The 10024-nt window shown below is 45.5% G+C and overlaps 1 non-coding gene across 1 annotated transcript; it reads left to right on the forward strand.

Moving 5' to 3' along the window:
* The first annotated feature begins 1249 nt into the window (after window positions 1-1249).
* On the forward strand, window positions 1250-1322 carry trnat-ugu. Its single transcript has one exon. It is a non-coding gene; the product is annotated as a tRNA-Thr (tRNA).
* The last annotated feature ends 8702 nt before the right edge of the window (window positions 1323-10024 follow it).

Below are 10024 nucleotides of genomic sequence, written 5' to 3' on the forward strand. Positions count from 1 at the left end.
ATTTTCCTTCCCACCCTTTCCTGGGGCAAGAAAGCTTTAGTGTCCAAAACACTGACTTGACTCGGTCCATAGACTGGGAAAGCGAATGTGGCGTGGGTCCTGAAGGTTGGCCATTGTGAGTAATGCTGGTCGGCCAGTTAGCCAAAGTGCGTCCCGGGAAAAAAAGTTTGAAAAACACTGTATTTGGTATCGCCAACCTAAGCAAACCTTTTCGCCCAGGACCCATGCTTACCAACCTTTGGGACCCACACCAGCCAAACTTTGCGACCCACAACACCCGAACTTCGCGACCCACACCATCCGAACTTCATGACCCACCATTTTCACTGACCTTTAATGATATAGGTGAGTCTACTTGGTCCTCATGATCTCACTTGCTCAGTTATTCAATGTTATATTTCTGCAAGGACTTCAGCTGATGATTTAAGATCTCACTGCATCCATTGAAAAAAATCAAGAGGTTTGTCCGCGAACTCGCCATGCTTAATCTCACAATGGCTTTGATGTTTTGAGGGTTTTAATTTTTAATTTGCATATAACACACATAAACTTTGCATCCTGATTTGCATTGGCACAATTAATAAACCCATAACTCAAGAAATCATCTTTATTCTGTTTTGTTCCTGATTTCAGCTTCTTCTTCATGGATTGTTTACCAGAGACCCTGGAGCTCACACCAGCACTGCTGGCAGCTACAAAATGCAGGAATCTCTTTCACACCCAGAGCATGTGATGTCAGTGTACTGGACGGGTGACTTGCTCTCTGCTGCCAGTCTGCAGCGAAGACTCCATCGACTTTTAAAAAAGAATCTGCTCCTGGGTCAGCGCGCTGATGTCGGAGAAGGTGGTCTGCCCCACTGGGCTCTGGGCCTGCGCACTGCTGAGGGGGCACACATGGGCAGGACGGCCTGCATTCTGAAAGGTGGTCATGACTGGCATTTTTAAAAGCTGGTTGCGGCTGTTGGGCATTTCTTCCTGTGATCCGGAACGCTGCGACCGATGGCCTCACGATCTTCCAGACACATACCTACAACCCACCTGCGGGTCACGACCCTGACTTTGATGATGACTGAGTAAGTTTTCTGAGATTTAAATGAAAGATGGAATTTTTCTGTTCAAAATAGATAAAACAGAATCCTGATCCTCAAATTCTTTTGGGGTTCAAAGATATTGAGACAGTATAAAAAGTCTAAAACAAAATAGTAGGGATATCATTAAATGATCTTCATTTGAAGACACTCATGTAGTTGGCTCCATAGCTCAGTGGTTAGAGTGCTGGTCTTGTAAGCCAGTGGTTGTAAGTTCAATTCTCACTGAAGCCTGTTGTTAAAATTTAGCTGATGGTCGCAAGTTAGATGATGAAGTGGGGGAGGGTGAAGAGAGACTGGTAAGGGATACAGACAGGTTAGAAAAGTGAGCAACAAGATGGTTGTAAAGCAAAAAGATATTTTAGGGAGGTTTTGTGGCACAGTGATTATCACTGCTGCCTCACAGTGCCAGGGACCCAGGTTCAACTCTGGCTTTGGGGTCTCTGTATGGAGTTTGCATGTTCTCCTTGTGGCTTGTTTTTTCCGGGTGTTCCAGTTTCCTCCCACAGTCCAAAAATGTGCGGATCTGATGGATTTGTCATGCTAAATTTCCCCTTGGAGTCCAAAGATGTGCATGTTAAGCGGTGTTACAGGGATAGGGTGGGGGAGTGGCCCTGTGGTCTTTCACAGGGTCAGTGCAGACTTGATAGGCTGAATGGCCTCCTTCTGCACTGGAGAGATTCTATGGTTCCATGTCCTGTTTGAACAAACGTTAAAAGCGTCATTGCATAATGATGTAGCAGATGTTAAGTCGAACAGTCACAGGGGTCCAATCAATTTTTATGTCTTAAAACCAATATTGGTTCAGATGAAACAACGGGAGTGACGAATTTAATTAAGAATATGACATATGAGATAATTAACAACCAAAATATCATATTGTCTAATGGTTCAGCTTTGGTACCGCACTCAGAATAAGTGACGAGGAATTGTAAAGTGCTAAGGGCACCGGAACTTGCAAACTATTAAAAGTTGCTGAGGGATGAAACTGTTTCTTGACTGAAAATAAATGACTGAAAGGGAATATGATTCAAATTTTAAATTCATCAATGGAATTAAGGGTGGCTAGATTTGGAGATGCTTTATTCTCAAGCGTGAAGAAGAGTATTTTAGCTCATGGTGGCACATTCTGTTCCTAAGACGATGCTAAAGTGCAATGCAGTTGACCTCTCCCTTTGTCACACTGGGGACCTCACAGCTGATCAAGTCAGATTCCATACAGAATATCTATTAGTCATTCACCAATCATTGCTTCTCAGTAGATACATACAAACTGCCGGTGGCTCTCTAAAGAAAACCATAAGAGAATATGATATGTTGGTTGTTAATTATCTAATTTGTCATATTCTTAATTAAATTCATCACCCCCATTGTTTCTTTAAATGATAAGATGTTCTCCACGTCTCCATTTATCAGGACCTTTCCTCTTTGTTTCATTTACTGATCAGTTTCTACAATGGTGTTATTTGTTTGGTCTGATCATGGTATTAGTTTTCCCTCTCTTATGTGCTAAATCTCGGCCCCTGTGGCTACTCATTACTTTTCATTTCCTTCGCTCCAGTGGCCCCCTCCCACATATAAATCCAAGGTACACGCTTTGTGATCTAACACCATTTGGGACATTCTTTACAGCACCCAATTCATGAGTTGCCATTTACAGCCCCATTGTGATGGGGGCAGGGCTGTAAAATGCAGCGAGATGTTCAAAATGCCATTGACTTCGGAGGGAATGAAGGATTTGTCAGAGAGAAGGGACCATAAAATTCTGTGTATAGTCTTTTTTGGCAATGTTACCAACCATCAATGTCATATCTAGTACAATTGTTTCATTTTACATCACACTTCAGGATATCCCAACTGGTACGTCGGCTGGGCGACCAAGCCCTTTGTTGCTGCCATTGTTAGCTTGGGGCAGGTGCATCTTTCCACTCAACGGGTTGGGTTGGGTTGTGCAACTATCATCATTACTATGGGCAGCATAGTGGCTCAGTGGTTAGCACAGATGCCTCCACCAGGGGCCTGGGTTCAATTTTGGCCTTGGGTGACTGTCTGTGTGGAGTTTGCACATTCTCCCCGTGTCTGGGTGGGTTTCCTCTGGGTGCTCCGGTTTCCTCCCACAATCCAACGATGTTACGGGGATGGGACGGGGAAGTGGGACTATGTCGGGTACTCTTTCAGAGGGTCAGTACAGGCTCAATTGCCCGAATAGCCTCCTTCTGTACAGTAGAAATTTTATTATAGCCATTACTGTGACAGCTATCATCTCCAGGTCATTCCCTTTTCTATCCTGCCTTACCCTGAAATCAAGAGAGCACTTTTACCTATCAGTTACATTTCTGGTACAATGTACAATCCAAAGTACTGGTTGGTTGATAGGGTGCCACCTTGTAACCTTCATGGATACCGGATTGGTATATGATTGTACTTTGAATGGATATCAGAATACTTTTGCAACAAAATCAGAATGATAATGTGATTTGTAACAAAGTCAGAATGGTAATGTAAGAGAATAAGTTTGAACGAGTTCTCAATGGGCAGATTTCTCCTTCCCGTCGTGCCAGAATTCTGGTTCAGCATGCCATCGGGATGGTCCGTTTTGCCGGCTGGTTAATGGGGTTTCCCATTGTGGGGCAGCCCCACTGTGTCAGGAAACCACTGGGCTGTTGACAAAACGGAGCATTCCCGAAGGCGGAGAATTCAGCCCAATGTCTTTTCCCCACAGTGATGCTAACAACAATGGAGAAGGAAACATTTCAGGACCGAGAACATTGTGCAGTGAAGATAGTGTCATGTGAGAGTACCTTTAAGAAGTGGGTATTTTTTATAGAATAGCTGTAGTGGGTGTACCTTTAAGAAATGGGTGTTTATTACTGCAGTGATGTCAGAGTGTGGGTGGAACTGGGCTGTCTGTCTGCTTTTACTTTCACTTTGGGCTTGCAGCAACAGGGTATGTTTAGTTTAGTTTTAGTTTTGGAGAAACTGCAGTCACAGCAAGATATGTATGAACCTCTGCAAGCTTATGAATGTCCATTTGGTGATTTCAAAGTGGTAACTGTTCTCAGTAGTGAAGTTAAACCTGATGTCTTTCTGTACAAAGGTTTCTTTTTGTCTTATGGATGTTGCAAGGAAAGATTAAGAGTTACTTATAGCGTACTGCGGGCGCGATTCTCCGCCAATACGGAGAGTCGTAAAGGCAGCCGTGAAACTGGCCGTGTTTCACGGCAGACTCCACGCCCCTCCCGGGACCCGATTCTCCCCCCCGGGCGGGGCTAGCAGCGCGGCCCCGTGAAGCACGGCATCGCGGGCTTAGCGACCGTTGCTAAGCCCGTGCGCCAAGCATCACGGCAGCAGATGCGCACGATGACGTCAGCTGCGCATGCGCGGGTTGGACGGCTCCAACCCACGCATGCGCAGATGACGTCATCACGCAGATGCGTCAAATCCGCGCATGCGCGGGCCGTCATGCCCCTCAGCCGCACCACGGACTGATCCTGCGGGGCGGCGGAGGAACAAATAGTGCGCGGGTATCGGACCCGCTGCCCGCGATCGGTGCCCACTGATCACAGGCCCATGCCACCCTTGGCACGGCCGTGGTGCGGCCGTGCCAATCGGTGCCATGGTTGTCCGGGACGGCACTTTGCGGCTGTTATCACGAACGGTGAGAGCAGGTGTGTTTGCGATCGTGAAAACGGCCGTAAAGGCCTGGGAACTCTGCCCATCGGCCTGGGGAGAATCGCTGTTCGCCGTAAAAAACGGCGAACAGCGATTCGTGTCGTGGGGCGGCCGTGGGGGGGGGGGGGGGGGGGGGGGAGGGGGGGGGAGAATAGCGGGAGGGCGGGAAAAATGTCGGGAAGGCCCTCCCGCTATTCTCCGACCCATCGTGGGCAGCGGAGAATCGCGCCCTGTATTCTTTGGGGGATTTATTGGTGTTGATAGTTATTAAGATGTTTACTGTGGGTTTATAAAGTGTTAACTGATTTCAGAAATAAATATTGTTTTAACTTAAAAGTACTTTGGCTCTCTGGTGCACCACACCTGTACAGTAGGCCCATGTTATCCCCATTACCACAATCTATTAAATGTTGTGGGTCAGGTGAACTCCATGATACACTTTGGGGTTCGCTAAACCCTGGCCCATCACAATAGAACCATATAGATTATTACATAAATAAGCAAGCAAATGTTAAGCTTGAAGAACTGTTAAGATTGTTTGGCTTTTGAAACTGTTGTAGGGAAAATCCCTTGTGCCAGTGCATTCAAGAGGTCGAGTCTCAAGGCAAGGTTCAAAGCGTTTTTACTGTATTGTACAAGTTCTGAAGTCCTTCAGGGAGACCCACGCAGCCAGTTCCTAACAGTAGCTTGACCACGGTGATCTCCCCGATATGCAGACGAGGTTCAATATTTATAGAGAGTACAAGCATTTGCAAGGTTTTGGCGGGCTTTTGCCGTTTTACATTTGAATAGTACAGATAAATAGTACAGATACATGATTTCTCGGGCTTCCTGACTCTGACGTCAATGTCTAGTAATCTGCTTGGTTTTAATAGGTGTTCCCTTGACTTACAATGGGGTCCCATTATCTCAATGCTGTACCTTGATTAGGTGTTTAGTGTGGTTCCTGGGTTAACCTGGGAATCTATTGTGTCAGCCTTCTCTTTGATAGGATTTGTGTCTGTGTGTAAAACTAATCTAATCAATATATTTAATCCTTAGGTTTCTTTTGCCTGCCTGAGTCATTTTGGTTTTACAACATTTCATTTCATAACATTTCATTTTATAAGTCTTAGTTTTAATCAAAATATATACATATCTGCCCCACTGTCAGGGTCTTGACTCGCAGATATCCCGATCTTCTGGCCATGGTGCCGTTTTAAGATGCAGCTTCGTGCTGTTGCTAGGCAGATTATAGATTCTCCATTTCGTTCGAAAAAGGTTTCTCAGCTGTGCAAAAATGGGATTCAAATGAATACCCATCCCTTTACATCATAAATAGTGCCAATCAGTCCAATAAATGAAAAATGCTTTAATGATGTAAATATTAATACGAATCCAATATAGCCTTAAAAAATGTCCTACTTCAGTCCCTCCTCTCGTCCAGGGGGTCCCATTCATGGCTGACCCCCCATGGATGATGTTCAGAGGTAAAGGGACCTGTATAGATGTCGTCCTTGCTGTTGTTCCTCTTCTCCCATGGTGTGGTATAGTTCTTGCATCTGGATGCTGGCAGTGGCTTTTAAAGCAGACCAAGCAGGCCAGCAGCACGGTTCGATTCCCGTACCAGCCTCCCCGGACAGGCGCCGGAATGTGGCGACTAGGGGCTTTTCACAGTAACTTCATTGAAGCCTACTCGTGACAATAAGCGATTTTCATTTCATTCATTTTCACATGGGTGGAATCCATGTGGAGGCCTTCGTGGTGAGAGTTTCGGCCGTGGATCAGCATATCCAAGACTTGGGGCACTCTGTACAGGCAGTGGCCAAGGCCCAGAACATGGCTGCCCTCTCACAGTGGAGGGTGAGGGTGGCGTGGGGGTGGTGTGCTTTATTCACGCTCAACTATTTTTTTTTGTCAACCATCCTGCTGGTCCCTGTATTTTGAGGATTGTAAATATTTATGGTACTAACAGGTATCTTGGAGTCCTCATTAATCATTTTGTCATTTCTTAATAAGTGCTGTGTGGTGTTGTATTAATTGCCATTAAGCACGTACGCAACATAGTTAAATTAGCTGGGATTCCTGAACAAACATTTTTGGTATTATTTTCAAAGTCTGGTTCTCTTTACATAGAACATAGAACAGTACAGCACAGAACAGGCCCTTCGGCCCTCGATATTGTGCCGAACAATGATCACCCTACTTAAACCCACGTAACCCGTATACCCATAACCCAACAATCCCCCCATTAACCTTACACTACGGGAAATTTAGCATGGCCAATCCACCTAACCCGCACATCTTTGGACTGTGGGAGGAAACCGGAGCACCCGGAGGAAACCCACGCACACACGGGGAGGACGTGCAGACTCCACACAGACAGTGACCCAGCTGGGAATCGAACCTGGGACCCTGGAGCTGTGAAGCATTGATGCTAACCACCATGCTACCGTGAGGCCCCATTTCTTTCTCCACTAATCCTAAAGATTGCGATTGATGGGTCCTGTGTAATTTTTGAATTACATGGATTTCTGTACATTTTTATAGGAGTGCCCAGTAAAATATTTCCTGTCGTCATGCCGATATTACTTTTAAAATAAGCAAGCCTCCATCAGTATTGTAAAATTGTCAATGTTATCTAAACAGTACTGATACCCTGCCCCAGATTTAGGAAAGGGGCCAATAAAGTTAACTTGGATCCGTGCACAGAGACAGTGGCAGTGCAGATTTCAGAAAAGCTGTTTTTTAATATGTGTAAAAGAGTAATTTTGCAAACATGCTTGGAAAGGGGAGCAATATCCATATCAGTTTCCCAAGTACATGGGTAATCTTATCAAGGGCAGCAGAGACAGAGCAATGCCTCCTATATAGTGAGAGTGGAAGAGGTGGAAAATTTCACTCATCCATTCTGGTGTGACAGAGACCAGGGCCTGGATTTTCCATTGTGAGTCCGCCCTGCTCCCACTGTTATTGAGGACGGAGAACTTGGTGCTCAGCCAAATGTCCCATTCATTGCAGTGGGACTGGAGAATCCCGCTGCCATGAACGGATGGAGAATCCCACCCTGGAAGGAGATTTTTCTCACCATTAAACCTCCAAACAGGTGGACTGGTTTGGGTTGAAGAGATTCCTTCTGTCTCCTTGGTTGGGGCTGGAAGGTGGAAACTTTTTTCATGCCATGCCTTGTCTATTTCATATGGGTTCCCATCGCTGAGGATAATTTACGATTAATTGGTTGGTGGCGGTGGGCACAATACTCATTGTTGTGTTGGCAAGTATCTCCCGAAGGACATCATCCGGTGCTGCAGTCTTCACTTGTCTTATCATTGAGTGGGTTTTCTTTGGATTAGGGAATGCTCTTTGGGCATGGGATAATGCAATGATCAAGAGCCAAGAATATGTACTGCATTAGGCTGGCATGCTCTAACACTTCGTCATACATAGAAGAAAACTTGTACAAAGAGTATAAAGGCAGCATTATTACCATGTTGACTGTATACACACTGCTGACCAGGCATTCCAAGTGTTCTTATTTATTTCTACTATCTTAACATGTAGTGTTTCCAATTATGTATATTTAGCTGTGTGAGGCATTGACGTAAAGGAAACAATCCTGTGCAGAAGTGAATCATAAACCCTGTGTGAAATTGGATGTTAATATATGATAAGTTGTCAATGTAAATATTCATTGCCCTGTGTGTTTCTATAAAATAAACTATGTGTAGGATGTGAAATTGGGGTATCAGGTAGTGGTTATGTGTATCGCTCCCTAATTACAGCTGCTAGGCTGGTAACAAGGTTGTCCTTTTTTGGGGTGATGTCAAAATATTAACCTTCCAATAACCAAGTCCAGTGGCTGTGTCTTGCTGCTGAGGCTCCCCTGCCCACCACAGCTCTGCCAGTTGCATTAACATTTCGAAGGGGTAAGTGGTGAGGGGAAGACTGTCTCCTGAAGCCCAATGATAAGGTTGAAGCACTTTCATGCTTAGAATGTGGATAGTCAACGATACTCACATGCATTGTGCATTTTCTCCGTGTTTGTGAGGGTATGTGAAGCAAAAGCAATTGGTCCGGCATAGGGCAGAAGCATTTTGGCTCCAGTCATAAGGTGCAAATATTCTGAGGATTCAGAGGAAATGAAGCAGTTAACCTGCCCAACTGCCACTTTCATTTTTGCATTGCCCTGCTCTGATTTTTAAATCTTTTTCTTTCTTCATCTGATCATTGGGGCCTCTCTGCCTTTAGGAGATCATATTGTGCTTTTGCAGCTTTCACAAACTTTGGGTCATATGATATTTGATCGCCTGCGAAAGAGGTTTCAAAGAGGTTTGTGTGATGTTAGCCAAGGAGGTTTACGGATGGGGTCCGTGTTATAAGGTTTATGGATGGCGTCCGTAAATATTAACGCTGCCTGTAGGAGCTGGGCCTCTTCTGGATCAACTTCTAGTCCTGCTGGATGCAGCAGATTCTCAAAAATTAACAGTCAACCTCGCACAGGGGCTTCTGGTTAACTTCTGCACAGCAACAGTTTCAGCAGCCATTTCTGTGGCTAAAGATTAATCATCCTCATATGAGGGCACTGGGATACTCCAATACCAGCTTGACATACTCAAGTGGTGAATGACTCATTGTGCAGCGTGATTCGTGACAACAGAGCAGGTGCCCCACAGACAAGGGGTGGGATTTCCCAACCCTTCCTGCTGGTGGGATCTTATCGACCCGTACCCCCCCCCCCCTCCCCCTGACTCCCAGCAGGTTCCCCAGTGGTGGGCGTGGCAAGCCATGTGAAATACTGTAGACGTTGGCGGGATCAGAAAGTCCTGCTGCCGGCCAGTGGTGAGCTGCCTTCACCATCGATAAATACGCTGAAGGGGATACAGAAAATCTGGCCCTCGAGGCGAGCACAACTTCTGATAGCCAATGGTCAGAGGCCATTGTGCCCCAGGTTTGACCACAAGCCAAATTGGTGAATTTGTGGTAAATGTTCCTTTCCTTGTTGGAGCCCCACCAGAGGATATCCGCCAAAGTCATCTCCGGCAACTCGGAGTCAGACTCAGCAGTCTGTCTCCAGCTTGGCTGTGGATGCCAAGTCTACATCAAGGCATGGTGGGTAAAAAGAAAACTTAATAATTTATTGAGGTACAATAGTTATTCTGGTGTTTAACCACTTTACCGTTCTTCATGGGTGTTTTTCACATTATCTTTGTATCACTTCATTCATGTGTGAACAATGTTCATTTATTGGGACTGACTTACTCAGAGGACACCGTGTGTTGGTCACG

The sequence above is a fragment of the Scyliorhinus canicula genome, chromosome 16 (genome assembly GCF_902713615.1).
Source record: "Scyliorhinus canicula chromosome 16, sScyCan1.1, whole genome shotgun sequence".
NCBI lineage: Eukaryota > Metazoa > Chordata > Chondrichthyes > Carcharhiniformes > Scyliorhinidae > Scyliorhinus > Scyliorhinus canicula.